General features: G+C 37.2%; 1 protein-coding gene across 5 annotated transcripts in view; it reads left to right on the top strand.

The window, feature by feature from the left end:
• Positions 1-27,807, top strand: part of ITP (ion transport peptide) — an 88,578-nt gene that overhangs the window by 25,341 nt on the left and 35,430 nt on the right. Inside the window, exon 1 of one of the 5 annotated variants that reach the window (XM_028171080.2) lies at positions 14,911-15,061. The exons of 3 other annotated variants lie outside the window; for them this stretch is intronic. The gene's annotated coding sequence lies outside the window, so the exon portion shown is untranslated. Of the gene's footprint in view, positions 1-14,910; positions 15,066-27,807 lie in introns of those variants that run through there. One more of the 5 variants, XM_028171095.2, reaches the window with a different exon arrangement.

Below are 27,807 nucleotides of genomic sequence, written 5' to 3'. Positions count from 1 at the left end.
TCATATTGATTTCCGTATTCGATTTGACGATGAACTATAACAATGATTCCGTAATAATTAATTGGTTCTCTTTGTATCTAAATTTCTAATTGATTAAATTGAATTTTTAGTTCTAGTAACTCCGAAATTCTTGGAAAAACCATTACACAAATTAGAATTTACAATGGAATGTTCCAGTTTAGTGAATGCGGTAGAAAATTTGGCATAAATAATGATTCAGCGTATATACCCATGACGTCAAGAGGGTGAACGGCGCCTCGTTTGCTCTCGACGAAATAATTCCATTGAATAAATCAGTAAGGCTATTTTTTTATTCCATTTATGCCATGTGGTTGACGGAGTCCGTTGACACCAAAAAACGAATGCATTATTATTGTGATACCGCTAAACTATCTTTAATTACTCAACACAATGATTCGCGATAGTTAAGCGTTTGGGCAGTTTTTTTTTAAATTATGTATTACTGGTGGCCTGGAAGTCTTTCAAGTTTCACCAGAATAGGTGGGCGAGCAAAGGCTCAGCCGGGAGCGGTGAGATTTGCTAACAGCTGCCCGAGCGCCTCCGAAAGAGACTTTACAACTCAAGAGTAGCTGCTTTGCGAATGAATCTACTATCGGATCGGAATCGCGACCCGCTGAGAAGATCCGGCGAGAAACTCAGCGGGCTGATGTTTAGGCTAGGCTACACGCCGAACTCTGCCGATATCGATGAATACAGGGCGGAAAGTACGAGCTATTACTCGTAAAGTTAGACGGAAATTAGTACAGATGGAAGATTTGTTTCACAGATTTACAATTTGTTTCGTCTAATGAATACCCTGAACATATTATTATCTAAGTTCTAATACTTTCATTTCATCCATAACTTATAAGCGGCAGAAATAGGCATGATACTGATACTTCGCCGTGCGGGTTTTTAAAGTTCTGCCAGCAGTGAATCGTCTTTCGGACTACTGACTCCAACCGAGAATCGAAACTCCTTAGTATAACAGTCAGATGCATCAACACTAAAACAACGAGGTGATCAAAATATAATATTATAATAATAATAAAATAATAATATCTTTTAATTTAACTCATTCATATCAACGGCTTGTGATGTTTCTACGAAAACGCTCCCCTACAAATTCATTTAACTTTGGTTCGATAAGTCCCGTGGCCTATCAATAAGGCTTACCTCGTGAGCACGGGATCACGTGTTTTGAGCACGGTATTCGCTCACTATGACACAATTTAATTACCTTTAACCTTGTGCTTATTTATGAGTCCAAGGTTTTTATACTATTTCAGCGATTCAACTGACACCAATGATGATGTCCTGATTTTCATTTTCGATTTTTTCGCCCATTTAAAAAGTTATCATAAATAAGCAATGGCTTAATCAAGCGTTTTTGATGAGCGATGGGATAGGTCAAGTGTCGCATCGCACTCTACCGCGAGTACCGGTATCGGTGACCAGTACATTGGTTGCTGCTAGCATTAGTGCCAATAGCGTCCAACAGTATCGAGAGTAGATCAGTAGATATGTAAAGGCGTGTCTAACGTGACGACAGTGGTTGGCGACGGCCTCGATAAGTGGACTATTGTGTTGCGCCGCTGAAATAAACCAGCGTCGTGATGCTGGTTTAAATATCTACGGGTCAGGACTACTTTGTTCTGGGAGGACCGAAGTTGTCATAAAAATCCACAGTTAGGTAGGTACAGATATATGGTATTGTACTATTCGAAGGAAGTATTTGTGAATGTGGTCTGCGTTGTCGACGTCGCCCAAAATACGTCATTACGGTTCCTCCTGATCCATTAACGGTGCTTTTAGGTACCACAAGCACCGATCACCGTCCTCTGCGAACCTGTTGCTTGCGACACAGAAACAGCCCCCTGAGTTTCTCGCCGGATCTTCTCAGTGGGTCGCGTTTCCGATCCGATGGTTGATTCTGCGAATAACTGCTCTTGCTAGGGCCAGTGTTAGCACCACTCCGGTTTGAGCCCCGTGAGCTCACCTACACGATAGGGGTGAAGATGATATAGCCTCTCAAGGCTATCAGCATAGGTAGGAAAAAAAAAGCGGTCTGCGTGAGTGAACGCCATATTTTTTTACTTGGCGGGCAAGGTCATGTGACATTAAATCTATACATCTCAGCTGAACAAGAACATAGGACTTCAATACTTATTTTTCCCGTACCTATTCGCTAGTAGCCTGAGAGGTTATTCCAGCTACGTTCGGACGGGTAGATGAGCTCACGGGCACAACCTGAGAGAAATTGCTAACACTAGTCCTAGCAAGAGCAGTACTTCGCAGAATCTATCACTGGATCCGAATCGCGACCCACTGAGAAGATCCGGCGAGAAACTGATTAGGCTATGTCTATGGGTTAGGTCACTCGTCGAACTCTTCGTCAGAATCGACGAGGACGGTGATTGGTGCTTCAGAGGCCTAAAAGCACCTAAAGAGATCCGACAAGACCATACTCTTAAAAGTAATTACAGGGGAATACAAGTTTCGTCAAGTGCAATCCCATTACGATGAACATCGTATTTTTTTGCATACAACAATATCTATTTCGTTCGATTGCAGTAACTCATTCCACCGTAATGTATGACGTGCCACTGTGCTTCCCGTTCTAAAAATAGAATCGCAGCTAATTATAAACCGAGAGAACGTTTAGCAATGCATCAACAATCGATCGTTACTCATCGGGCAACAGGAGTGAAATTGAAAATCACACCTACGCACTGACGGACGCACTAGAGGACTGGTATGCGATTTATTGCCAAATGAGTTAGGCGGACGACGGGCGTCATTCATTGCGTGAAATATGAGGAAAATCACATCTTTTCCGAGACAGTATGAACCGAACGGATACGTAAATTATGTAATTACGTGACCACGAAGCTGATTTTCGGAAAGGTCTCGTGAAAGACCAATAAAACTTAAACTTTGAGAAGTTTTACAATTTTTATTTACTTTATAATTAAAAAAAAATATATAAATATAAATACAAATTTGAAATATATTCAATAGCGCCGTAGACAATTCAAAGAACACAGCCAAGCTATTGCAATTGTTTTTCAATATTAATTGTTTCAATTAAAAGTTTTTGCTAACTACCCTGAAAATTTTCTAAAAAGCTGGATAACATTCAAATGTCAACAAAATATTGGCGTTATGGGAGTCCACAATGTACACATGATGCTCACACGAGGTATAAATTCATTTTAGTTCGAAGAATGAGACAACTTGTATTCAAAAGAATTAAAGGTTAACCTCAAGCCTCAATGTGTATGGCGGTCACATCTCTAACAACTACATGACATCATTAAAAAAAAACATTTAGTAACGTCCATGAGTGATCGCCTTCAGGTGGAAAGCAGGTTGACTACATTTTAGCAAAAAAAAAAACCTTCTACAAGCAATCCGTTTTCCACAACATTTTAGGCCATATATCTATTTACAAAGGCATTCTCTTGCCTAACACCAACACACAACAAAGTGCTATTATCATTAACCATATTTGAATTACTATTTACGTAGCATTATGATTCATGTTTCAAAAGCGAAATGTTGATACAATAGTTAATTCACGTGATTCTTTCAGTTTTTAGAACGTAACTTGCGTACCAGACTGTAGTGGTGTACGTATGAATCCATTTAATAAATATGCATCGAAATAAGAAGCGCTAATTGTATTGTCTTCTTCTGAGTCTGTTTCAATGATGAGTGTAGGTCTCTTCATATGCACTAGCATTCTTTTGGGTCTCTTGTCGTGCGCATCCAGTCCTTACCAGATATTTTGATCAGGTCAACTGCCCAGGTTACGATGCCCAGTAGAGAAGGTCTCCATTCCAGTACTTTTTAGCCCCACAGATAGTCGAGGCTAATTATAATTTTTTTACATAATATCTTGTAATAGCATATTGTGCGAATGGCGGGTAAGTCCCAGTACCCTGCTTTAAGAAGTCCCACATTCGAAGTATGGAACAAGCGTTATATAATACAAGTGAGACCGTACCTCATGTCCCAAGTTATGACATCTATGAGCTCCAGCAGCCATTTAACAGGTGCAATGGGAGCTGGTCCAGCCACCACACAAGTGTCTTGTCACAGTGTTTCTTATGTGGTATGACATAAGTTTCTACAAATGAGACTAGAAAGGAGTCTTAGATGTTTTTATTTTTTATGGCTTACTTGGGTGGACGAGCTCTCGGCCTACCTCATGTTAAGTGGTTATTGGAGCCCATAGACATCTACAGCGTAACAGCCGCCAATCACCTTGAGATATAAGTTCTAAGGTTTCACTTTTAACTACGGCTGCCCCGCCCTTCAAACCGAAATTTATTACTGTTTCACAGCAGAAATAGACAGGGTGGTGGTACCCAAACATGTGGAAAGGCACAACGTCCCACCACCAGTGAAAATGATAGGAAACGGCACAATTATAACTCTAGCATCTCCATGTGCATTGTTGATTAGACACCATTATGTGGGCCATGTATTTTTCTACCCACCTACCCATTAAAACCATTCTACCTTTTAGAGCAACCGATAGATAAAAAAATACCACTACATTTTTTCGTAAAGTCATGAACATGAACCTAGGTCCACTTGTTGCAAATCAGTTACTGGAACCAAATACATCCAAATAACATTAATAACACCCCCAGCGCCGAGAGATGGGATCGCCTCAATTGTATTATCTAACTGTTACCCTTCGAACTGGAATGTACCACAACTTCGAGGTAGAGTAGTCGAACTGCGACTGCATTCTGGTGACGCATTTATTGGAACCGTGTACTCTGTTAGTCCAATGGCTTGTAATCCCAATAACTGTACCACGGAATACAGGTGACTCCCACTCAGAGCCAATAATTTTAAGTCATTTAGGTTCCGGCCATTCTAATATATTGGTACCATACCACAGAAGTAAATGGAAAGTGGAATCTCAACAGCGGTTACGTTAAAAAATTATAAACGCAATAATCATTCGGACTGTTACTCTACCGTGCACTACTAGCAAACCGTAGGATCTCCCCTTTTGTAGACATCGTATTTAATGTAAGACATACATTCACAGACGTGAGTCAGGGAGTTTCTCGCCTGATCTTTGATTCTCTTTGATGATCTCGCAAATTCAGCAAAGTACGGCTCTTGAAAGGGCATATTTTAGTATTTTTTTCAGGCCGAGACCCGTACTCTCGCTTATCAACAAAGGTAAAACCAGAATAGACCCCAGAGGATACTGGCAGGTAGCTTGGCGTATAAATAAAAAGTACACACCGACTCGACAACGCAAATTCCCCACACGTTTAATTTGATGCAGCCTAAGAACGACTAATCACAACCGTCAACATCAACACAAGTCTATACCCACCCTAGTAATTAAACAGAATAATCTAATAATGGAATAAACAAACAGTTAATACACAGCACACCGCTGCAGCGTGACACCAGTCATATGATGAACTCGTGACGCTTGTTAGAAAATCCTCATAGCCTCGTCACTAAGCAAAGCTGTACTAAACCTGCTATTTGCCAAATACATTGAATTATTTTTTTGGTTTGGTTCAAAGAATAATTGTTTTATTATTATAATCGAAATCCAATCTTAACAAGAAGAAGCTCTTATTTCCTCCTTATGCCTTTAAGAGAAGAATTAGTCACAGGATACAGCGGCCCTGGCTTCTCCAACCATTGTCTCTATTTCTAACCCTAGCAGTAAAAGGTGGGTCTTCAACATCTTCATCACATTTGGAGTGATAAAATATTCTGATCCAATTTACCTAACAACCTATTATCATGCACGAGTCTTGACGACTAGCAGTAGAGAATGTTATGAATCCGAATAGTTTACGACCAGTCGTGCGTTTTTGTATAAAGGGCAAAACAGTTATATTGAAGTCGCAATTAAGAAAAATAAAACCTCAAAATACCATTGCTAAATGTGCGTTTCATTGGATCTCAATTATTCACTGGTGGACATACTAGTGTAGGTGAAAGTGGATATAAGAGCTTAACATTAAGTAAGCCACGAGGCCTTCGTCTATACTAAAAAATCAATTCACTTAAGCGTAGAATAGAGGGAGGCAATACCGTGAAGAATACTCTTTAACTTCTGTAATTAATCGGTATACCGACGACCCTGATGTTATTCTTCGCAACCTGCATTTAATTGCATTGCATTTTACTGGTGGTAGGACCTATTCAGAGTCCGCATGGGCAGGTACCAGGTCGGTGGCGCATTTACGTTGTAGATTCTATGAGCTCCAGTAACCACTTAACACCAGATGGGCTGTGAGCTCGTTCACCTATCTAAGCAATAAAAAAAAAATAAAAAAAAATAAAAATCCAACCCTATCTCGAAAATACCGTTACCGATATTCAGGCATCTGTCAAATATCCTGTATTCTTTAAAGTATCATTAAGGTGACCATATACAGTACCGGAAGACGTAGCGTGGGTAGGCCTCCCACAAGATGGGCCGACGATCTATTCAGGTTCGCGGGGATCCGCTGGATGCAGGCAGCGCAGGACCGGTCTTTGTGGCGAGGCTTGGGGGAGGCCTATGTCCAGCAGTTGGGCCTCTATGGGCTGATAAGATACAGTACCACCGAGGCGGACATCCGCGTCATAAAGCAATTATTCTAAAGAAATTAAGCCTCATTTAAATCTATATAACCACTAGAGAAGAAGGCACACTGTGATGGGAGACTACGGGAATCGATCCATCCAAAATTCCAGTACAATGCTTTTTTAGGGATTCATCTCACACACTACGTAGTTTGATAAAATAAAATAAAAACATGAAACTTTAATTTTTCTTGTTGCTAGTCTGTTATCGGTTGACCGGAATCGTGTAGTAAAATTTCAACGGATCTTTGCACTTATCAATGAAACTAAATAAAGCGTAACACATCTTCGCATTACGCAACCTTTCTTAATAAGCTGTTTTGCTTTTATTATTATTACTATTAATAAAGTTACTTCCTTCATTCCATTAATTATTGTTCATTGTTATTGTAAGTATTCCTGTGCGAAGTTTAGGAATATTTCGTTAGTTCAGGACGAGCGACGTGTGGCGGAGAACATACGAACTCTACCGAATAGCATTCCCTCGCGATCGGGCATGTTCTTTTAGTTTGCTGAAGTTCACGGGCGACGGTAACCACTCACCATCAGGTGGGCTGTATGATCGTCTGCCTACACGGGCAATAAAAAAAAAGGTGCGACTTGTCTCCGTCCTCGTCGAGTCCGTCGCTTGCGATGAAGGGCTCTACGAGTGAATTAACTCATAGACACAACCCACTGAATTTCTTGCCGGATCTTCTCAGTGGGTCGCGTTTCCGATCCGGTGGTAGATTCCGCGAAGCACTGCTCTTGCTAGGGCCAGTATTAGCGGCACACCCGGTTTGAGCCCCGTGAGTTCACCTACACGCCAAGGAGAAGCTGAAATAGCCTCTCAAGGCTATCAACATAGGTAGGAAAAATAAAAAAATGGGCATGTTCGCTCGATAAAGCGGCTCTTCTAAGCATTCCAAACAGTTTGTAAATCAAATTACTGATAATTAAAATTGTTTTATTGTAGACAGACCAGGTTACGGTCGAGCTGACGGTAAATAGTTACATGGATGTTACGTATTACGTAATACCAAGAGCACAGCAAGCATAGGCCTACTGCACGGGGCTTTCTAAGAAAATTAGCATCTGCACGCAGACCTACTAACATGTGTACTGGTGGTAGGTAGTAGGCCCTGCCTATTTCCGCCGTGAAGCAGTAATATGTTTCGGTTTGAAGGGTGGGGTAGCCGTTGTAATTATGCTGAGACCTTAGAACTTATATCTAAAGGTGGGTGCCAGCATTTATGTTGTAGATGTCTATGGGCTCCGGTAACCGGTTAATACCAGGTGGGCCGTGACCTCGTTCATCCATGTAAGCAATATAATATAAATAAAAAAACTAAATACACAATTTCCACGAAAAACATTTAACGCACAAAAATTAGAAATTTGGTACTAATAATACTAGTGATAGGGTGTGTATGGTATCTAATACTGCTGGGTACTACTTGCTATCTTTCGTCTATTCCTACCGCGAAACTACTTCTTTGATGGTCAGCTAAATCCACGTTCAGATATCTGTGGGTTCCTTTCAGTGCCTACATAACCCCCTCCTGCAAGAAGTCGTCAGTCCACGCTTTCCGGTACGCCATGCCATTCGAGAACTTTCGAGTCCTAGCGGCCTTCTATCCTTGGACCATTGCGTTCTGCGTACTACCAATCGCAATCCATCAGGCTATATCCTTGATTCACTTCTCATTCCTGATTCCAAATCCAAGCATAGGCTTTTCCGAGCTCATTATCCGTCTTTCACGTATAGGAAACGTATGCAATCACGAAACAGCCGGTTACCGTCCTCGTCGAACCCGTCGCTTGCGAAGAAGGGCTCGACGAGTAAATTAATCCTCAGACACAGCTCACTGAGTTTCTATCCGGATCTTCTCAGTGGGTCGCGGTTCATGTTAGCAACGTTATCAGGTTTGAGCCCCGTGAGCTCACCTACTAATTAAGGCTACGCTGATATAGCCTCTCAAGGCTCTCAGCTTAGGTAGGAAAAAAAAATTGAAACAGACACTCGAATATTTCAAAAGACGGTTCCGTACCGCCGTGTCACTATTACGTTTAAGAATTAGTATTAAAGTATACGCTTATACGAACTTAGTACATTCACTTTTACGTTTCGAACAAAAATGTTCGGCCCTCGCATTTGGCATTTTGCATTTAATTGTAGCTGTCAGGGTCGAGACTTCATTAGAGGTTTGAAATTGAGAACCTCTTTTTGATTTGCGCTTTCAAATTCTACGATTGTCTATGGATTACAGATTATACATGTTTTTTGTGACATAAATATGTAAGCATTATTGTGCGTCCAATTGAGTCGACTATTAACAAAGCCGTCAATGTGATTTTTTTACAATTATTGGTAAATCAGAAAAACGAATTATTGACTTTGTATTCCATTGGCAGTCACAAAACACTTCTGAATGACATCTTAGATAAATAACAGGTTAAGTATTAACCTTTATTTAATGCAGGTTTTGAACCGTATTCTTTGAAGGGGACGATTATATTCAAATCAATCTGTATTGACATATCAATAACATTTTTTGTCCAAATGCACAGATTGCCACCTTTGATAATAGACGACTCAATTATAGCCTTTTTTATTAAATGCGTTTCACCTTAAATCCAACAACAAGATATAGATTTTTCTCTTTTTATTACTATAGATGAGTATATGAGACCAAGGGCCAAGTGGTGTTAAGTGTTTCTAGTGATACTATTCACACATTCGCAAATAATAATTTGTCTCGCTTAAGAAATAAAACGCGATATTTACTAAAAAAAATTCATAAGCTCATGGCTTTTAAGAGTAACACATACTTGTAGGTCAGAAACTATTACAAAATTAAAAAAAGAATTGCATCAGTAATCGAAAAAATATAAACAATTAAACATATTATTTACAACGACAATACATATTGTATTTTAATATATTTATTCATTAATTTTGGTCACAAGCTATTAGGTTTGTAGTTACAGACATATCGTCTTCTCGCATTAAGACTGTATAATTTCAAAACTTACTAATTTTACAGGAGAGTGTTTTAAAGGTTTAACATGTGATATCTTTAATATTAATCATCTTTGCAACATTTACTTTTTATTTTTTACCAGTTACATTATCTGTCTTTTAAAGTAAGATAAAATTATTTATTAATTTTGTTAATAGTAATCAAAACATAGGTAAACAAAAAAAAACTAAACAACGCTCTTTTGACAATATTTATGAGAAAAATACTGGTGATACCAAATGATTCCGCATATTAACTCAATTTCGAATATTTTTGGAAATTGTACACTTTTAATGCGAAAAGACGATATATGCTCTAGTATTATATTTTTTAGTTTCCTATTCGAATGTGGCAAACGTATCGCTCGCTCATTATGCCACAGGTGTGTTTGTTGCGTCAGCCGTAAGTGGACAAGCCCCTCACCTCAGTTGAAGCGATGCACAGAACATTCCAATTTTTTGTCTAAGGCAGCACTTAATTATTTTTTTCATTTTGTACCTACTTACGTAATTAAGTAAATAATAGGTAAGCCTGTAAAGAATTTTTAAAGAAGTATAAACTGAAGAATTAAAATTTAAATTAAAACATTACTGTTTTCAATTTCATATTTGGGATACGACCTCAATAACTTTTAGTTTATTCTGTTCAACCTTTCAAATTTAGAATGCGGACTCAAATCCATAGCTTTAAGAATATAAATCCGAAAGTTTAGCTGTTTGTTTGTCACGCTTTCACGTCTTCATTGCTCAACGGATCTTCATGAAATTTTGCATATACTTTGTCAAGATTACAAAAAAAATGATATTGAAGATTTATTTTATCTAGAAAAAATTGACTATTCCCGATCTTTAAATATCTTTATCTACACTAGGACTAGATAAGCCGTGCGTTATAACTATCATATAAATATACTACCCATACATATGTTTTAGATAATACGTATGAAAATATTGCCGTCAAAATAATTGGCCGGCCGGTCAAAATATTTTAATGGGCCATTTCATTAAAATATTAGCTAACAATTTTTTTTGGGATATCCTTCCAAAATTCACAATCGACTATTTCGCTTATTACTTCTAATTAATACGTGAAGCAAAAACTTTGCATCCCTTTTTACGAAAATTGCGCGGACGGAGGAGTATGAAATTTTCCATACTTATAGAGAATATAGAGAAGAAGTGCACAATGCTAATATTTTTTTTAAATAATGCATAAAAGATACATTAAATCAATAAAGAAAACATTACACACACTACATACCATGTATTTGACGCACACACGCATGCATACTATTTATTGTCAAACTTTTCTTCTTGACGTCTGTGGTCAAATTGAGAATAGATTAAATATTGTTTGTCTTGGCGAAATTTGTGATTATAGAAGTATAAAATACAATCATAATAGTGTACAAACTTACAATTCCAATTAATTATATTGGAATTTCGACTACTGCGGGACCTCTAGTTACTTATAATATACAATTATATTCATTCATATTACGATCATTGGGAAACATGTATCATTCTCCAATTACATTACAATAAATGTGAGCTCAAAGCGCTTCTATCAACAGATTCGTTGTAAAATATAATAATAATAGGGTATGTGCTCAAATGAAAACAGCCTAATTTGAGCCACATAGCGAAACCCATAAGAGATAGCACTAGACACCATGACGTCGAGATAACGTTTACCCTATCTTTCAAATGAGGAAGCACTAGCGGCCCACGGTCACAAAAGTGAAGAAACAGTTCATTGGTAGAAGCTTCACATGACTCAGAAGTGATTGTACTAAGCTTGTTAACAAATTCGTTTGTTATCTAACAGATCTAAGAGATCTTGCGTCTGATTTTCTTAGAATTTTAAATTCGTTGTAGATAAAAGACATTATGTTTTATTTATTTATTTTCTTTGCATATCGTAATGCGTCCGGAGCAACCTCTTCTAAGTAGATCAAGTTTTAACTCAACACCAACAGTTCTATTGAGTCTAATTATCTTTCAAATTATCCGATAATGTTTATTCAAGAGAGAAAATATATGGGAAAACAAATTGAAATCAAAGTTGGTTGCATTCTTTTGCTTTTTGATGCAGTCAGCTTTTAAACCAATTGATTGACGATTAAAAAAACTGCTCTGAGTCTGTCTGATCTCAGTTCTATAAAATATTAATCGTTGATTAACCAAATCGGTTGTAGAGTAGTTAGCGGCCCTGATTGTCTCACCAAGGGTCGTGGGTTCTATACTAAATCACTTTTTTTCCTGCCTATGCTGAAAGCCTTGAGAGGCTATATCAGCGTTACCCTACGTGTAGGTGAGCTCTCGGGGCTCAAACCGGAGTGATGCTAACACTGGCCCTAGCAAAAGCAGTGCTTCTTCATCTACCACCCGATCGGAAACGCGACCCACTGAGAAGATCCGGCGAGAAACTCAGTGGGCTGTGTCTATGGGTTAATTCACTCGTCGAGCCCTTCGTCACAAGCAACGGGTTCAACGAAGACGGTGACCGGTGCTTGTGGTACCTAAAAGCACCGCTAATGGATCGGGAGGATCCGTAATGACGTGCTAAAACTTCTACAAAGTCGATACAACGCAAATTCACTTCTATATTACGTAAATATTTATTTTTCACTTTTTCATTGCTTTTGTGGGCGGGCATACGGCTCACCCGATGGTAAGTGGTCACCTTCGTTTATCGAAATCAGCTGCCTGCTTTAATAAGATTCATATCTTAATATAAGATACTGCATTTCAACCTCGAATTTGCTTTATAGTATTTATAATGGCACGAGTCATAATATTTGTTCAGCAATCGCTCCGAGCCGTTATCAGATACGGCTTAGAACGTAACACATATATGATTATGTGATCAGGGCATTTACTGATAAGAACGACGTGTGCATCTCATTCTTAATATCGCGATTCGACGAGATAAACGTTATCATTACGTGGCGGAAGGTCGGCAGCCTCTTCCCCCGGCTTTACAGATTTCGACGCCATCGAAAAGAGTATCTTAACTTTTAAGGGTCAGGTTTTGACCAGCAATAGCACGTACTGGTGGTAGGACTTCTTGTGAGCCTATTTCTGCCGTGAAGCAGTAATACGATTCGGTTTGAAGTGGTTACAGGGAGCCGATAGACATCTATAACGTAAATGCGCCACCAACCTTGAGATATAAGTTCTAAGGTCTTAAGTATGGTTACAAGGGCTGCCCCACCCTTCAAACCGAAACGCATTACTGCTTCACGGCAGAAATAGGCAGGGTGGTGGTACCTTCCCGCGCGGACTCACAAGAGGTCCTACCACCATTAATTGAACTATAAATAAATAAACCCTTAGGTTATTGTGTAATGGACCCTAATATTGAAATAGGGTTAAATTTATATACGATTTCCAGAAAAACATAATATGAGAATATAATCGAAGTGATCGAAGCTAATTAAACATGCGTTATTAATTATGATAATAATTATTAATGTATTATCAACAATTTTTATAAGATTTGTAATGTCACTTTTTTTTAAAAATGCAAGAAATAAAAGGCTTTTTATTTTTATTATTTATTAAGTATAACTTAAAAACTACTTGGCCAGGTCTGGATAAAATGGGATCGAATGAGAAGCATCAACTTGAAATTGAAAAAGAATCATCAATATTGGTAACAACAACAAAAAAAGAAATTGTCGAACTGATAACCTCCTCCTTTAGTGGAAGTCGATTAAAAACGTAGTGTCATAGCGTAGTATTACCTACTATAGTCATTAAAATATTATACATGAATTGGTCGCTTTAGTAATAGGCACGAATGGACGGCTAGGTTAGACTACGCTACACTATTTTAGATAATTTTATTTTACTACGAAATATTGTTCTTGCCTCGTGGAAATCGTATCGTAAATTTCATAAAGCTTTTGTAATTCATTAACCAATTATTTATTAATTCCGTTTACTACGAATTTATTTCAAAATCGATTTTATCTAACAATTATCAGTCCTAACTCTATCGATTTTCCATGACTATGAGTCAAACTTCTTCAGAACCATATTTAAATTTAATTGTTATTAAAAAGATTTTCCTCAGAAAAACAATAAACGCTCCGATCGGAAATATTTCACCTTTGGAATAATATTCTGGTCGTTGGAATCGATTAAATATTTTTCCGTGTTTGTTAACTAAGATTTATCTGTCCTGCTCTTGTACATTGAAAAACAATTACAGATGAACAGAAAATAAGACAGATTATAGCCTTAGTTAATCTATATATCTGACGTAGTGTAGCGATCTATATGTATGAGTAGATACAGATAAATGATATAACAAGGCACGAACTATGATATAGCAGAATTATAAGAAGTCATCCGCGATAGGAAAATTTGATACCGGTCATGAAATATTTCTTTTAAGCCGCTACCTGTGTATAATTTGTCACGGATCATTTAAATGTTGTAAAATACTGGATGTGCCCTTTGGTTTGGTTTGCAATAAATGAGCGACGTGATAATGACTACAGACGCTAAGTACAGCCGAAAAAATAACATTGCGCGATCCATCGCTTCGTGAAACAGAATACAAACAAATGTTTTCACACCTATAACATTGTTGTTATCATTGACAATTATTACAAAAAATCGACAAACAAAGTAAACATTTGTGAATTCACTGTAAAATATTCTAAATTTCTTCTAAAATTCTTGTCTACCTGATGATCGTCTGGAAGAGATCGGTCTTAGCGATAAGACTGCAAATTATACTTTTTTGTACTTAATGTTTTACATTTATTTACTTATTTTGTGTACAATAAAGCATACTTTTTCTCTCTTTCTCTCTCTCTCTCTAAAATAGAATAAGTTACCCTCAGACACAGCCCACAGAGTTTCTTGCCGGATTTTCTCAGTGGGTCGCGTTTCCGATCCGTTGGTAGATTCTGCGAAGCACGGCTCTTGCTAGAGTTTGTGTTAGCAACGTCGTCAGGTTTGAGTCCCGCGAGCTCACCTACTAGTTAAGGTTACGCTGAAATAGCCTACCAAGGCTCTCAGCTCAGGTAGAAAAAAAAAGAATAAGTTCTAGGTTCTACGTCACTATAAATTAAAAAATCGCAAAAAGCAGCATCACGCATTGCGAGAGCCGGCGAGAACGGGCCGTGCGTATGGAAAAAAAAAATAGCGTGTCACTCATGAGCAACTTTTTACGTTTGGAACTTGTAAGCTGCTTTCCACTGCGGGTGACGTGACGGGCCGCGGGCGCGCCGCCGAGCCCGCCAATCACGGCGGCTACCGGCAAGCTATATACGTGAAACTGACATCCAATTACCAAACCAAGTCGGAACTCCATACCGAACGCACGTACGCCTGTCGCATACAAAAAAACAGAAAAACCGCGTTCATTATAAATACGTTCGTTTAGTTGTGTGTTGTGTGAACATCTATAACGGAGCAGTGAGTAAATATTTTTGAAATATTCCCTACTTTTTTTTTCTTTCTAATCGGTGTTTGCGTCCATTTGGAATCGGTTTGTGGATTATCGGATTAGCTGGTCGTACCATGTAACGTAAGCTATTACATTTTGTAAGTTGTAATTTTTTTATTTAATTCAATTATCTGTTTGGTTCCATTTGGGCGGTTCACTGAGTTGTAAAAGTTTCAATTAAATTAATAATAATAAAAAATAAATGATTGAATTTAAGATGTCGTCCATATGTCTTATTGGAATTTTTACTTAATTTTGAAAATAAATTTCATCGATTTGCAAATCAGTCATGGAATTAAAATAAAAACAAATGTAAGAAAACGAAAATTAAACGAATCAAAATGAAAAAAAATATATTGTCATATCTCAAAAAAGTAAGATCGTTATAATTATGAATGTACCGTTACATCATTTACTACGATAAGTTATTGATTGATAAGTCGCGATAAGTGATAAGTCGTTCCGCGGTTATCTCATCGGAATTTCATCTCAATGTCGGCTTTCACTTTTGTACGATTAACGAGATAAGCCGTCTCAAAATATTGATAGAAAACGAATATGCTCAAAGCAATAGCTAAAACAAGATTAAATTAAATCAAAATTAAGTTAGAAAAGGCATTACATTTTATTTTTAGAACATCTATGTGAATCTGACAAGGGTAATTTTAATTACAACGATGGACGATCTTAGCAATTTCTCAGACGATTTAAGGATAAATGCTTACAATGTAAGGTTTTACTGTTCATTACACACAACCTGAATTCGAGACAATCTCCCGCGACTTCATAAAAAATGACTTAAGTATAATTGACAGTTTCGTCAGCTGAACTTTTTGAAGGCTTTATCATAAAAGAGTATGTTTTTATTTGAAAGTCTAATGAAAACACTAAAGCATTGATGATCTTGATATCAAATAATTGGTATTCAAAAAGAAAATTTGCTTTTGAAAATTATTTAGTATCAGTAAAATTGATTTTATAAATTCATCGCGCGTTTATTAAAATTTCGGTAAATTATTTCCGACATTTGAGTATTGGGTTAGCACAAACGGTTAGTTAACCGTCAAATTTTTTGTTGATTTTAACATAAAATCAATTTTAGTTATGTTCATATGTTTTATTCCAAAACAAAAAATTTAACGAAGAAATGAGGTAGTTTTTCTCGAATTTAAACATTTATTTATTTAATTTGGATTACATTTAATTAATAATAAATATCTCACATTTAAACCAAACACTTCTAATTAAAGTTACACATATGTATAAAATCTCCTTATTGTAATACTATACTAGATGAGCTAATAATTGAAAATTCCGTAATTTTTAAAAGAGGTAGGACAATTACTCTCAAGTCTTATTTGTCCCTTTTTTATTGCTTAGGTGCGAGAACGAGCTCACGGTCCACCTGATGTTAAGTGTTTACTGGATCCCATAGACATCCACAACGTAAATGCCGCCACCCACCTTGAGATATAAGTTCTAAGGTCTCAGTTTTTACAGTACAACGGCTGCCCCACCCTTCAAACCGAAACGCATTATCGCTTTGAACGTGAACTTCAGTCTCAATGTAAGCTATAGCCATAGCTTATTAAACAGCGTAGCAACGTCCATCGCTCGCACTGTGCATTTTATTTGAACATTTTTCTAAGCCGCACCCTCAAGTGGTATTTCTTCAACGAATAGACAGACGTGTTTCGTACTGTCTACATTTTTTTAAGTTTCAAACTTGTATTTTCTTTCCCATACTTAACCTTTTTAGGCTGCGATCTCCGTAATTAAACACTATTATTGTCTTAAGTGACCAAGAAAGCTCTCGTATACAAAACTCTAGTAGTCGTGTGTTAATCGCGAATAGAGCTTCAGAGCTTCGATGTTAAAGCAAGGGCAGATTTAAAAAAACACAGAACATGTTTTCATAACATTTTTATTTTAATTCTTGTTCTTTTTTTTTTAATTTATATTTTACATTGTTGCGGATTGGTCGGTCTGATGCTGGTGTGCGCGTCACTCTGCAGGTGCCGGCGGAAGATCAGCGCCGCAGTACCGATTGTTTCGTTACTGTTAGGCATTGCTGAGCCGGTAACCGTTTCCAAGCCTCGTTATTTTTCTATCTTTTTTATTTTTTTGTACCTAATTTATGTTTGGAATAAATGCTTATTATTTTATTATTATTATTACATAATTTTGAAATATAAAAAAAAACATTTAAAAGATTAAACATTTTATCCGGACCAAGGATACGCAGTCTTTAAATATCTTCCCATACATCTTATGTTACACGCATCCTCATATCAGTAATGTGAATCGATCAAAACTTTTTTTTTTCTACGAATACACTGATATACATCTTTGTATCAATACATATCTAATCTAATAAGCAGCACGGTTCACTCGCTGTTAAGTGATTACCAGAAATGAGGATCAAGTGTGTTGGCATCTGTATCCAACCTGTTTTATATAAAAAAAAAATTATTTTTTACTTTGTAACAATTCTTCCCCCTCCCTCTCAATTCCCTGAAATTCGTTTCAATCAAATCAGAATGCTCAAATTCAGGTTATATGTCATATTCAGAGCCATAAGAAGGCTCTACCATCCTATCTACTCTACCATCTTGTCTATTGCTGTTGTAAAGTCGCGCGTTATGATTCAAGGAGCAAGATCGAGAATTTGACTGCTTAGTATCAGATTTTGCCATAGATCAAGAAGATCTATCATCATCAAAACTTACTGGCAAACTTTAATGTTGACCAATACTAGAAGTTGGAATTGTGTGCAGTAGAGCAAATAGTAGAGTGCTGTTCAAAAGTATAGGTTTTGACTCTTTAAAATGCTACGCTGACATGGCAAGCAAGCACTGGAAATGAAACATGCTATTAACAATGACAGTAAAAGTATACAATAGACAAAAAACGTGAGATTGGATCGTAAGGTGTAAGTGTAAGCTATCGACTGATTTTTATTATTAATAAATTCAATAAAAAAAAAATTTTTTAAAACAAAAAACGAATATTTGGATATACGCACCATATACATACTTCGAGTTCACGTCATAAATAGGAAAAATGTTTTTTAATGTATCAAAACTTTTCCAACTATTAACCGGTACAAGGATGACTAAGTTAGAAAACTTTAAGTCTGATGGGAGGTCTTGTCGAGGAGTAAAATATGCATATAATGATTAATGGCGTCACGAAATGGTGCGAGAGAGATAGCGCTACACACTTGCTCGTTCTAATCAAATAAAACATCTTGTCTTTTAACGATTAATCGAGGTCCTATCTCAATGAAATGCTTAAAAACACATTCGTCAATTCAAAGTCTGTGAAATTTTAGCGCACACTCAAATCGAACTCTTGATAATTGATATTTTATTAATGTAGAGAAAGGTGTCAAATATCGTCTAATACAAAAGACATCAACGAGATACGATTTTTACGTTATTCTTCTATATGAAGAATGTATATTTTCAAAAAATTTATTTTTCATAGTAATAAATCTAATTCTTCGATATGATTGATATATTTTAGCATGTCTCAGTTGAGCTAAATTTTATATTATATATGTTAACTGGTAATCTACAGTGATGTGTGGTCGTACACGTAGGTGCCACCTGCCTATTCAGATCGTGTAAGTCATGAATTCACATTTAAAAGTTGGAGCAGCCGTTATGCAATTGAGGCTTCGACCTCATGTCTCAAGGGAGGCCCATTCACGTTTTAATTTCTAAAGGGTTCGCTGACCAGCCCGCATCAGGAGGGCCTTAACTTAACATAAAAGATATTTTGCATTTGAATTTCAAGACAATATCTTTTGAAACACAGCTCTCTTCCACGAACTGTTTTTGGATCAGACAGTAATACTTTACAATAAAAAAATATATCAAAAGGTCACTAATGACGTCATTTCGACCTAAGAACTGTATTAGATTATCGATATGAGCATAGTAATTCACCGAAATATTACTAAGATTTTTGGTTTTTGTTTTATTAAGAATGACGAAGAAAATGTTATCCTAATTAATATGTATTACATGACGTTTTTGACTAGTCACGGTTGACTGAGTTTTCTTTTTTTTTATTGCTAAGATGGGTGGACGAGCTCACAGCCCACCTGGTGTTAAGTGGAGTGGTTACTAAAGCCCATAGACATCTACAACGTAAATGCGCCACCCACCTTGAGATATAAGTTCTAAGTTCTCAGTATAGTTACGACGGCTGCCCCGCCCTTCAAACCGAAATGCATTACTGCTTCACGGTAGAAAGAGGCAGGGTGGTGGTACCTACCAGTGCAGACTCACCAGAGGTCCTACCACCAGTAAAAAACGTAACGCATAACGACGAACACGAGATAAAAGCCTTTAGATATGTCTATATCGTACAAAAACGTAATCCTAGGATGTATTTAGGATTGGAATTGTGACTCATAAAATAAGATTACACCACTGTTGTACTTTTATTTGTATTTTTTAAAATCTCCTTTGTTAAAATTTCCCCTTCTCTGTCATTCTCTTTTCCCTTTCTTACCGTTTTCTCTCTCACACCTTAACGCTCCACACTATTATCATACGTTCCATTATTAGAAATCCTACATTTATGTATGCACATATAGAGACATAGAGATAAGACATATGTATGCACATATAATCAATTGATTTATTAACATTACGCTATGCTATGACAGCAGTCGATGAAAATATAATGGCCTAATAAATAAATAAATATTTACTAACAATCACGCCACGTTAACTGGTCCCGTGATAAGTTCGTAAAGAACTTGTGTTACAGGTACCAGATAACGGATATAAATGTAAGATTTTTATTATACACATACATATATTTAATATACATCCATAACCCTGGAAAAGACATTTATATTTATCATACAAATATCTTCCCTTGGCGGGATTCGAACCCGCGACCCCCTTGTGTAGTGACCATGTCACTTACCACTACACCAGACGGCCTAATGATAATAAATCACTTCATTTATGCATGTCGGTGTTCGAATCCCGTGGGTATTTATCACTTTGTGTAATGAAGTACGTACTTAGCTCATATTCACAAACGAATTCCACGATAAAGGAATTGCATCGTGTAATAAAAAGCAAATACGCATAAAAAAAAGCGTAATTACTTTAATATAAGTATAATCTGGGACAATACTAACAATCATCTTCCCTTAGCCTATGGGAATAAGACTGATGTCATATATGTATTTACACATACTAGTGGTCCCGCAGTAGTCTAGGTGATCCGTACGTAAGGTCAATTAAAAAAACACGCATTCGAACCTAGAGCCTCGATCTTTTTTTAAGTAGGTAAAGATTATTAGACAGCTCTATAACACAAGCTAGAGTCGTAGAGATCTCGGACCACAATTCAGAGATTAATAAGTCGATAAATTAAAAAACATGACAGTGCTATATAATTTTCACGTCGATTATAAATAAATTAGGATACCGATATCCGAACGGACGATTCTTGATCCATTAAAAACGTTCAATTAAAAATGTCACGGTGTCATGTTACGCGGCAGGTGTTCAAAATTATTCAAATGAAAATTGTCATTAATTTAGTCTAATAGGTTTTTTATTTTATGTTTTCATTTTCGTCGATTTTAATGTTGGGCTGTTCTACCATAATGACGTCATCCAGGTTTTTTTTCCTACCTAGGCTGTTTTTTTTTTATTGCTTAGATAAGTGGACGAGCTTACAGCTCACCTGGTGTTAAGTGGTTACCGGAGCCCATAGACATCTACAGCGTAAATGCGCCACCCACCTTGAGATATGAGTTCTAAGGCCTCCAGTTTAGATACAACGGCTGCCCCACCCGAAACGCACTACTGCTTCACGACAGGAATCGGCGGGGTGCTAGTACCGTGCGGACTCACAAGAGGTCCTACCACCAGTAAAATAGCCTTGAGAGGGTATTTCAGCTTCACCCTAACGTGTGTAGGTGAGCTCACGAGGCTCAAGCCGGAGTGTTGCTAACACTAGCCCTAGCGAGAGCAGTGCTTCGCAGAATCTACCACCGGATCGGAAAGGCGACCCACTGAGAAGATCCGGCGAGAAACTCAGTGGGCACACCCGGGTCAGAGTCTCAATTGCTTTATACAACGGCTATCTTCCTTTTCAAACAGGAACGCACCCTTCCTTTACGATAGAGACGCAACATCAATATCATTCTCACTCACGGTATGTCCATTTGTAGATTTTCTGAAATAGCTGTACCGAAAATTATAATCTACAGGTCGAGCCCCAAGAAAACCACAAAGGAAATTAATTAACTAAACATAATATGTATTTAACGGATCTTAGAAGTGATTTCTATACAAGATCGAATTAAATACACACGTCTGGCTTAAATGAAGCCTCATTTCCTCAAACCGTTACAAGTTTCGCGTTCATACATTCTAAAATCTGCTCGTTTGTCCAATTAACAGCACATTAAAACGGAAAACATGCTTTATATCATACAGCTTAAGGTTTCTTTTTTATTATGATCATTCAGCACTAATTCAGGAAGCTATAAATCGCTTGAGTAATGAATTAAAAATTGAAATCATTCGAGATGTCTCGAAAAGTATACAACGCTGCTTCATATAAACGTTATTAAGATTAACAAACCATCGGATTTGAAATCTAATGTCTAGTGAAATCTCAATATAATCAATATTATTTTGTTGCAATAATTGTGAGTCCTCGAGAATAGGTATCACCGTTTTGAATAATCCTTACACTGTAACTTCCATCACAGATAATACACATAAATTCGTTATAGATAAGCAATGCTGGGGATTCAACAAAAATGTTGACGGGCCTCGACCACTAGATGGCTTCGCTTCGATTTGTTTCTCATTGCTCCTGTGGATAGCACTAACATATTACCTATCCTATATTTTATTTTTAATAAAGGATTTTGTAAATTTTCTACAACAAATAAGGACTTGTATGAATTAAATTTTTTTTCATTTTCCATGTTTAGTTACACAATAATTAAAAGCCTTAACTTTTTTTTTTTAACAGCATATAAGTTTAGGGGCGTCTGCTACAAGATGTTGCTAGTTGCCATACAAAAAAATATTTGTCATAAAGTATCGCAGTTTCAAGCCCTTGACTTCGATCTCAGATTTTGAAGTGCACGACGTTATTCGTGTATATGAGATCCCGTGCTCACTCAACATCGGATAGACCGTGTGCTATTCTGACCTTTAATAGCGAAAAACTTAGCTAACTCACTCCACGCTTAGTACTAAAAGGTATGCAGCGGAGTTTACGCTCGTTCCAGTCGTTTTCATGGCGACCGTGCACTCGCGTACATTTAAGAGCGAATACGCCGAGCTATACAAGCAAATGTACGTCGTTCACACGTATTCAGTTCTCATTGTCGTTGGTATTTTTGTAAAACGACACCGCGGCATTACGCGGAAATGCAGCGTTGCAGTGTCACAGACGCGAGCACGCGTTCCACCCACATTATACGTAATCGATTCTGGGATTCGATCATAATTTCGGGATTTTCAAATTAAGCGCATGTACATAATCGATTCTGTTCTAACATAATTTCGGGATTTTCACATTAAACATATTATGCATATAGCTTTTTTTTAAATACTATACAGATAATAAACATCCAGACAAAAACCAAGCAAACCTGTTCATCACACGAATGTTTGTCTGATGTGGGAATCGAACCCATGAACTTCGGCGCAATAGTCGGAGCTGATAACTACAGCACCATTGAGTCAGTCAAATGAGTATCTCATGTTGTAGTTCGAACCTTAAAAAACACTTATAATTTCATGAAATTATTAATAGAAGCAGTGATACGGAGTAGAGCTCATCCATTCGGAGTAGAATTCATCCGTACTGCCTGGAGCCACTGCGGTCATCCACAGTGCGTTTCCTGAGGTCTTTTTTGCCACGTACCATGCCCCCCCCCCGGGTTTTTCCCGAGCGCTATGACATGTCTTTCTTCAAACGGGGCTTGTGGAGAGTATTAAACGGTAGGCAGCGGCTTGGCTCTGCCCCTGGCATTTGCTGAAATCCATGGGCGACGGTAACCACTCACCATCAGGTGGGCCGTGTGCTCGTCTGCCTACAAGGGCAATAAAAAGAAGAAAAAAACGGCTTATTTGTCATCAATATAAAACAAAACAAGCCAACAACGTACTCATTTCTCAGGAGCTGAGAGAATCGTAATCCTCCGTTGAACCGGTTCAGTATATTAATCCGGCTGATGAGTCGATCCGGTTTTACGGTCGCCGGCCTGTCTCTTGCCGCGCTCATCCGCGAAACATCATTATAGTGGCGTAAAAGTAGCTAGCCAAGTTTGTAGCGCCGTTGATGCGTGCGGGCCACCGCTGTAACTCATTTTCATTTCGTTTCGTTCATTTGACGATCACACGTTTATTGTAAAGTCATTTTACCGACTCGCCCATAAGCAAATAACTCTCTGTCCTAGTAAAACTGGAAAGGCCTCCGTGATAACAGTAGCCTTTATGTATATATATATAAAAATGAATTGCTGTTCGTTAGTCTCGCTTAAACTCGAGAACGGCTCGACCGATTTGGCTAATTTTGGTCTTGAATTATTTGTGGAAGTCCAGAGAAGGTTTAAAAGGTGGATAAATATGAAAATGCTGGGAATTAAATAAAAATTACAGTTTTGATTTTCCTTTGATGTGTCCTCCGTCGGACGGATTACTTTTGTTTGTTTTAAGTTTATTTTATACAAAAGTTTAGGTCTTTTATGAAGCACTACGAAGTCTGCCGGATCAGCTAGTTTAAAATAAAAAGAACTCTCGAAATTCTGACTACTATGACGTTTTCTGACTTCCAAAAGTATATCTTCTCTGGATAAATTTCAAAATTAGATGTAAAAAGAAATGCAGAAGGAAATGACAAGGCTATGTGACAGTGATAATAAAATACATACACATAGGTCGCAGTGCCGTTAAATTCTTTACGACTAAATATATTTACGACATCATTTTGGCAATAAAACGTAGTAAAAAAAAGACTTTATAAAGAGAAAATACAAACAAAATATAAACAGCTTCTTGACAAACACGACTGCAAAACTATAAGATTTAGTCTTTTCAATGTCATCTTTGGAAGTTCGCTAAAAATAAAAATTCTCCACAATTCATATTATGAGATTTCACGACAATATGTTTTTGTTTTAATATTCTTATACAACTTATTGTTACACTCTTCTCTGCTGTTCTCACTCTTCTCCGAACGTTATATTACGCTAAAATCTATACATATAAAAATGAATTGCTGTTCGTTAGTCTCGCTAAAACTCGAGAATGGCTGGACTGATTTGGCTAATTTTGGTCTTGAATTATTTGTGGAAGTCCAGAGAAGGTTTAAAAGGTAGATAAATATCAAAATGGTCGAAATTAAATGAAAATAATAATTTTGTTTTTCCTTTGATGTGTCCCCCGTCGGACGGATTCCTTTTGTTTGTTTTAAGTTTATTTTATACAATAGTTTAGGTCTTTTATTTATCGATTAAGGCACTACGAAGTATGCCGGATCAGCTAGTTATTAAAGAAATTGATCTGAGAAACAAATATACGTTCCGGTGCGTAAATACAACGCAGTTGTAGATCGATAAATAGATTACAAACAACCTTAAAAATGTCAAACAAGAAATTAATACGCGCTATTTGTTGGGTACAAAATATTTATTATCCGACAAGTTTCTCAATGACCATAATATAAACTGTATGCGTTCCGTAAAAAAAAGATTCAGAAGTAAAAAAATCCACATTGAATGAGTTCGTAAACAAATACATTGCTCAGTGTAAAAGAGAGTTTCACACCAACTAACTTGGGACTGAATCGAACGATAGAATTAAAATATGAATAATCTTTGACAGTATAATTAACCCGCAAAATTATAATTTGCGTAATTACTGGTGGTAGGACCTCTTGTGAGTCCGCACGGGTGGGTACCACCACCCTGCCTATTTCTGCCGTGAAGCAGTAAAGCGTTTCGGTTTGAAGGGTGGGGCAGCCGTTGTAACCATAGTTATAATTGAGACCTTAGAACTTGTATCTCAAGGTGGGTGGCGCATTTACGTTGTGAATGTCTATCGGCTCCAGTAACCACTTAACACCAGGTGGGCTGTAAGCTCGTCCACTCATCTAAGCAATAAAAAAAATGTATATATATATATAAAATAATAGACATTCAGAAAATCGATTTCTTTCTAATCCAGCGTCACGTCTTGTTTAAGTTGTTAATTCAGCTCAAAAAATTATTTAAATCCATCGATTAAAATCACACAGAAACCTTAAAGCGCAGTGAAAGGCAATATCAACGATTAATATCTGTATATCTTAGGTAGATTTCCTTGAATCAAATTAATAACTTGTCAGCAACAGATTTGATCACTAAAACATAAAATCTTGATACACATTCTCTACGTAACTTTTAATACTAGAGTTTGCACAATATTTTATAAGGATACATTAATTTAAATCGATTTCCATATCATTCAATCAATGTTGGCTAACTAATTTTGTAAGGGGTTTTTCAAGAGTTATAAACGTAATTGAAGAATAATTTAAGCTAATTTTACGGTTTAATCTCGCATTTTCTTTATTATAGCTGTCTGTTATCGTTTGAATACTGTGCTATATATTGAGAAATTAAAATGTTAAAATAATATATAACTATACAATTAGTAGTCCGTGACCACGAAAACTGTAATGTATTCGAAACATCGGAACTAATCTATATATATATATATGAAAATGAATTGCTGTTCGTTAGTCTCGCTAGCACTGGGCGGCGGGAAATAACCCAGCCCCCGGATACAACCAGAGACCCGGAGCGGGACCAGTTGCCGTGAAGGACTAAATCCCTTCGAAATACAGATGTGGAAGGACGTGGGAACCCACCACAATTACATCCCAAGAGAGTCATGGACAGAGAAACATTTAAACTGTTTCAAGGCCATGACCACGACCCTCAGTAAACCGGCGCAAGGAGGAGTCTCGCTAAAACTCGAGAACGGCTGGACCGATTTGGCTAATTTTGGTCTTGAATTATTTGTGGAAGTCCTGAGAAGGTTTAAAAGGTAGATAAATACTCGGAATTAAATGAAAACAATTTTGTTTATCCTTTGATGTGAAAGGAACTTTGATGTGTAGTTTATACAAAAGTTTAGGTATTTTATTTATCGATTGAGGCAATACGAAGTATGCCTATATGCCTATAGTACACTATAAGTAAAAACGACAACACTAAACAGTAAAAGTAGTTATAATTGTGTGAAACCTACCTAGTTAGAATTCCGTGACACAAGTACATAATAATATTAGGTATAAATATTGAATCGAACCCAATTCGAAGAGTTCGCTTTGAAATTATTACTGGTGGTAGGACCTCTTGTGAGTCCGCGCGGGTAGGTACCACCGCCCTGCCTATTTCTGCCGTGAAGTAGTAATGCGTTTCGGTCCGAAGGATAGGGCAGCCGTTGTAAATATACTGAGATCATAGAACTTATATCTCAAAGTGGGTGGCGCATTTACGTTGTATATGTCTATGGCCTCCAGTAACCACTTATCACAAGGTGGGTTGTGAGCTCGTCCACCCATCTAAGCAATAAAAAAAATAAAGCCTCTTGTGAGCTCGCACGGGCGCACGGGTAAATACCATCATTTAGCCCATTTCTGCCACCTCGAAGCAGTAATGTGTTCCAGTTCGAAGGGTGGGTCAACCTTTACTTCAGAACGCAAACTTAGAACCCATATCTTAGGGTGGATGACAGCATTTACCTCGTACCTTTTTTATTCCTACCTAAGCTGATAGCCTTGATATTTCAACGTAACCTTAACTAGTAGGTGAGCTCGCGGGGGATCTTCTCAGTGGGTCGCGATTCCAATCCGGAGGTAGATTCTTCGGGCACTGCTCTTACTGAGACTGCTAGTGTTAGCAAATTCTCTCAGGTTGAGCCCGTGAGCTCACCTACTAGGTGTAGCTATAATAGCCCCTCACGCTAGCAGCGGATTAGTAGGGGAAAATAAATAAAAAAAACCATGTGAAAACTAACTAAACTAGTATGAATGAGCCCTTAGCGCATACGAACGATGCGATGCCATTGTGTCTACCGCAGTCACGTACACAAACGAAACTCGATCCACGCACACACGCGCCGATTAAAAAATACAACAACTCTACAAACACATACTTGCATTTTAACAATAAATGTATCATAGTTTTTTCATAGCCTTTTTTTTTGTATTCTATCATTAATTTATTACATCAAAAAACGTTTTTAATTCCTTGCAATCTAATTCCTTCTTATAGCTTCGTTGAATTTATGTCTGAAAATTTTATGTTTAAACGTAATTAATAACCTTTTTTTTTAATTTACAATGCTGTACAATAAGGTATCATCTACTTCAACTATACTTGACTTAGTTTATGCTTTACGATCTCTTTAGGGACGGGTGTATGGAATTATTTTTCATTTGTTAATTATTAATTTATGTTTGGAGGGTAAAATGAATTCGGTTATGTTTATTTCTTAGTTCCCTTAGCTTGGGAGATGAAATTAAGGTCAATGCGATAAGGCTGGAACCGATAAACGTACCAACGTTGATATCTATACTAATATTATAAAGCTGAAGAGTTTGTTTGTTTGAATGCGCTAATCTCAGGGACTACTGGCCCGATTTGAAAAATTCTTTCAGT

Source organism: Bombyx mandarina, chromosome 19 (assembly GCF_030267445.1).
Source record: "Bombyx mandarina strain Sakado chromosome 19, ASM3026744v2".
NCBI classification, from domain to species: domain Eukaryota; kingdom Metazoa; phylum Arthropoda; class Insecta; order Lepidoptera; family Bombycidae; genus Bombyx; species Bombyx mandarina.
Note: the sequence above shows the minus strand (reverse complement) of the source record. Positions and strands in the feature narration are given on the sequence as shown.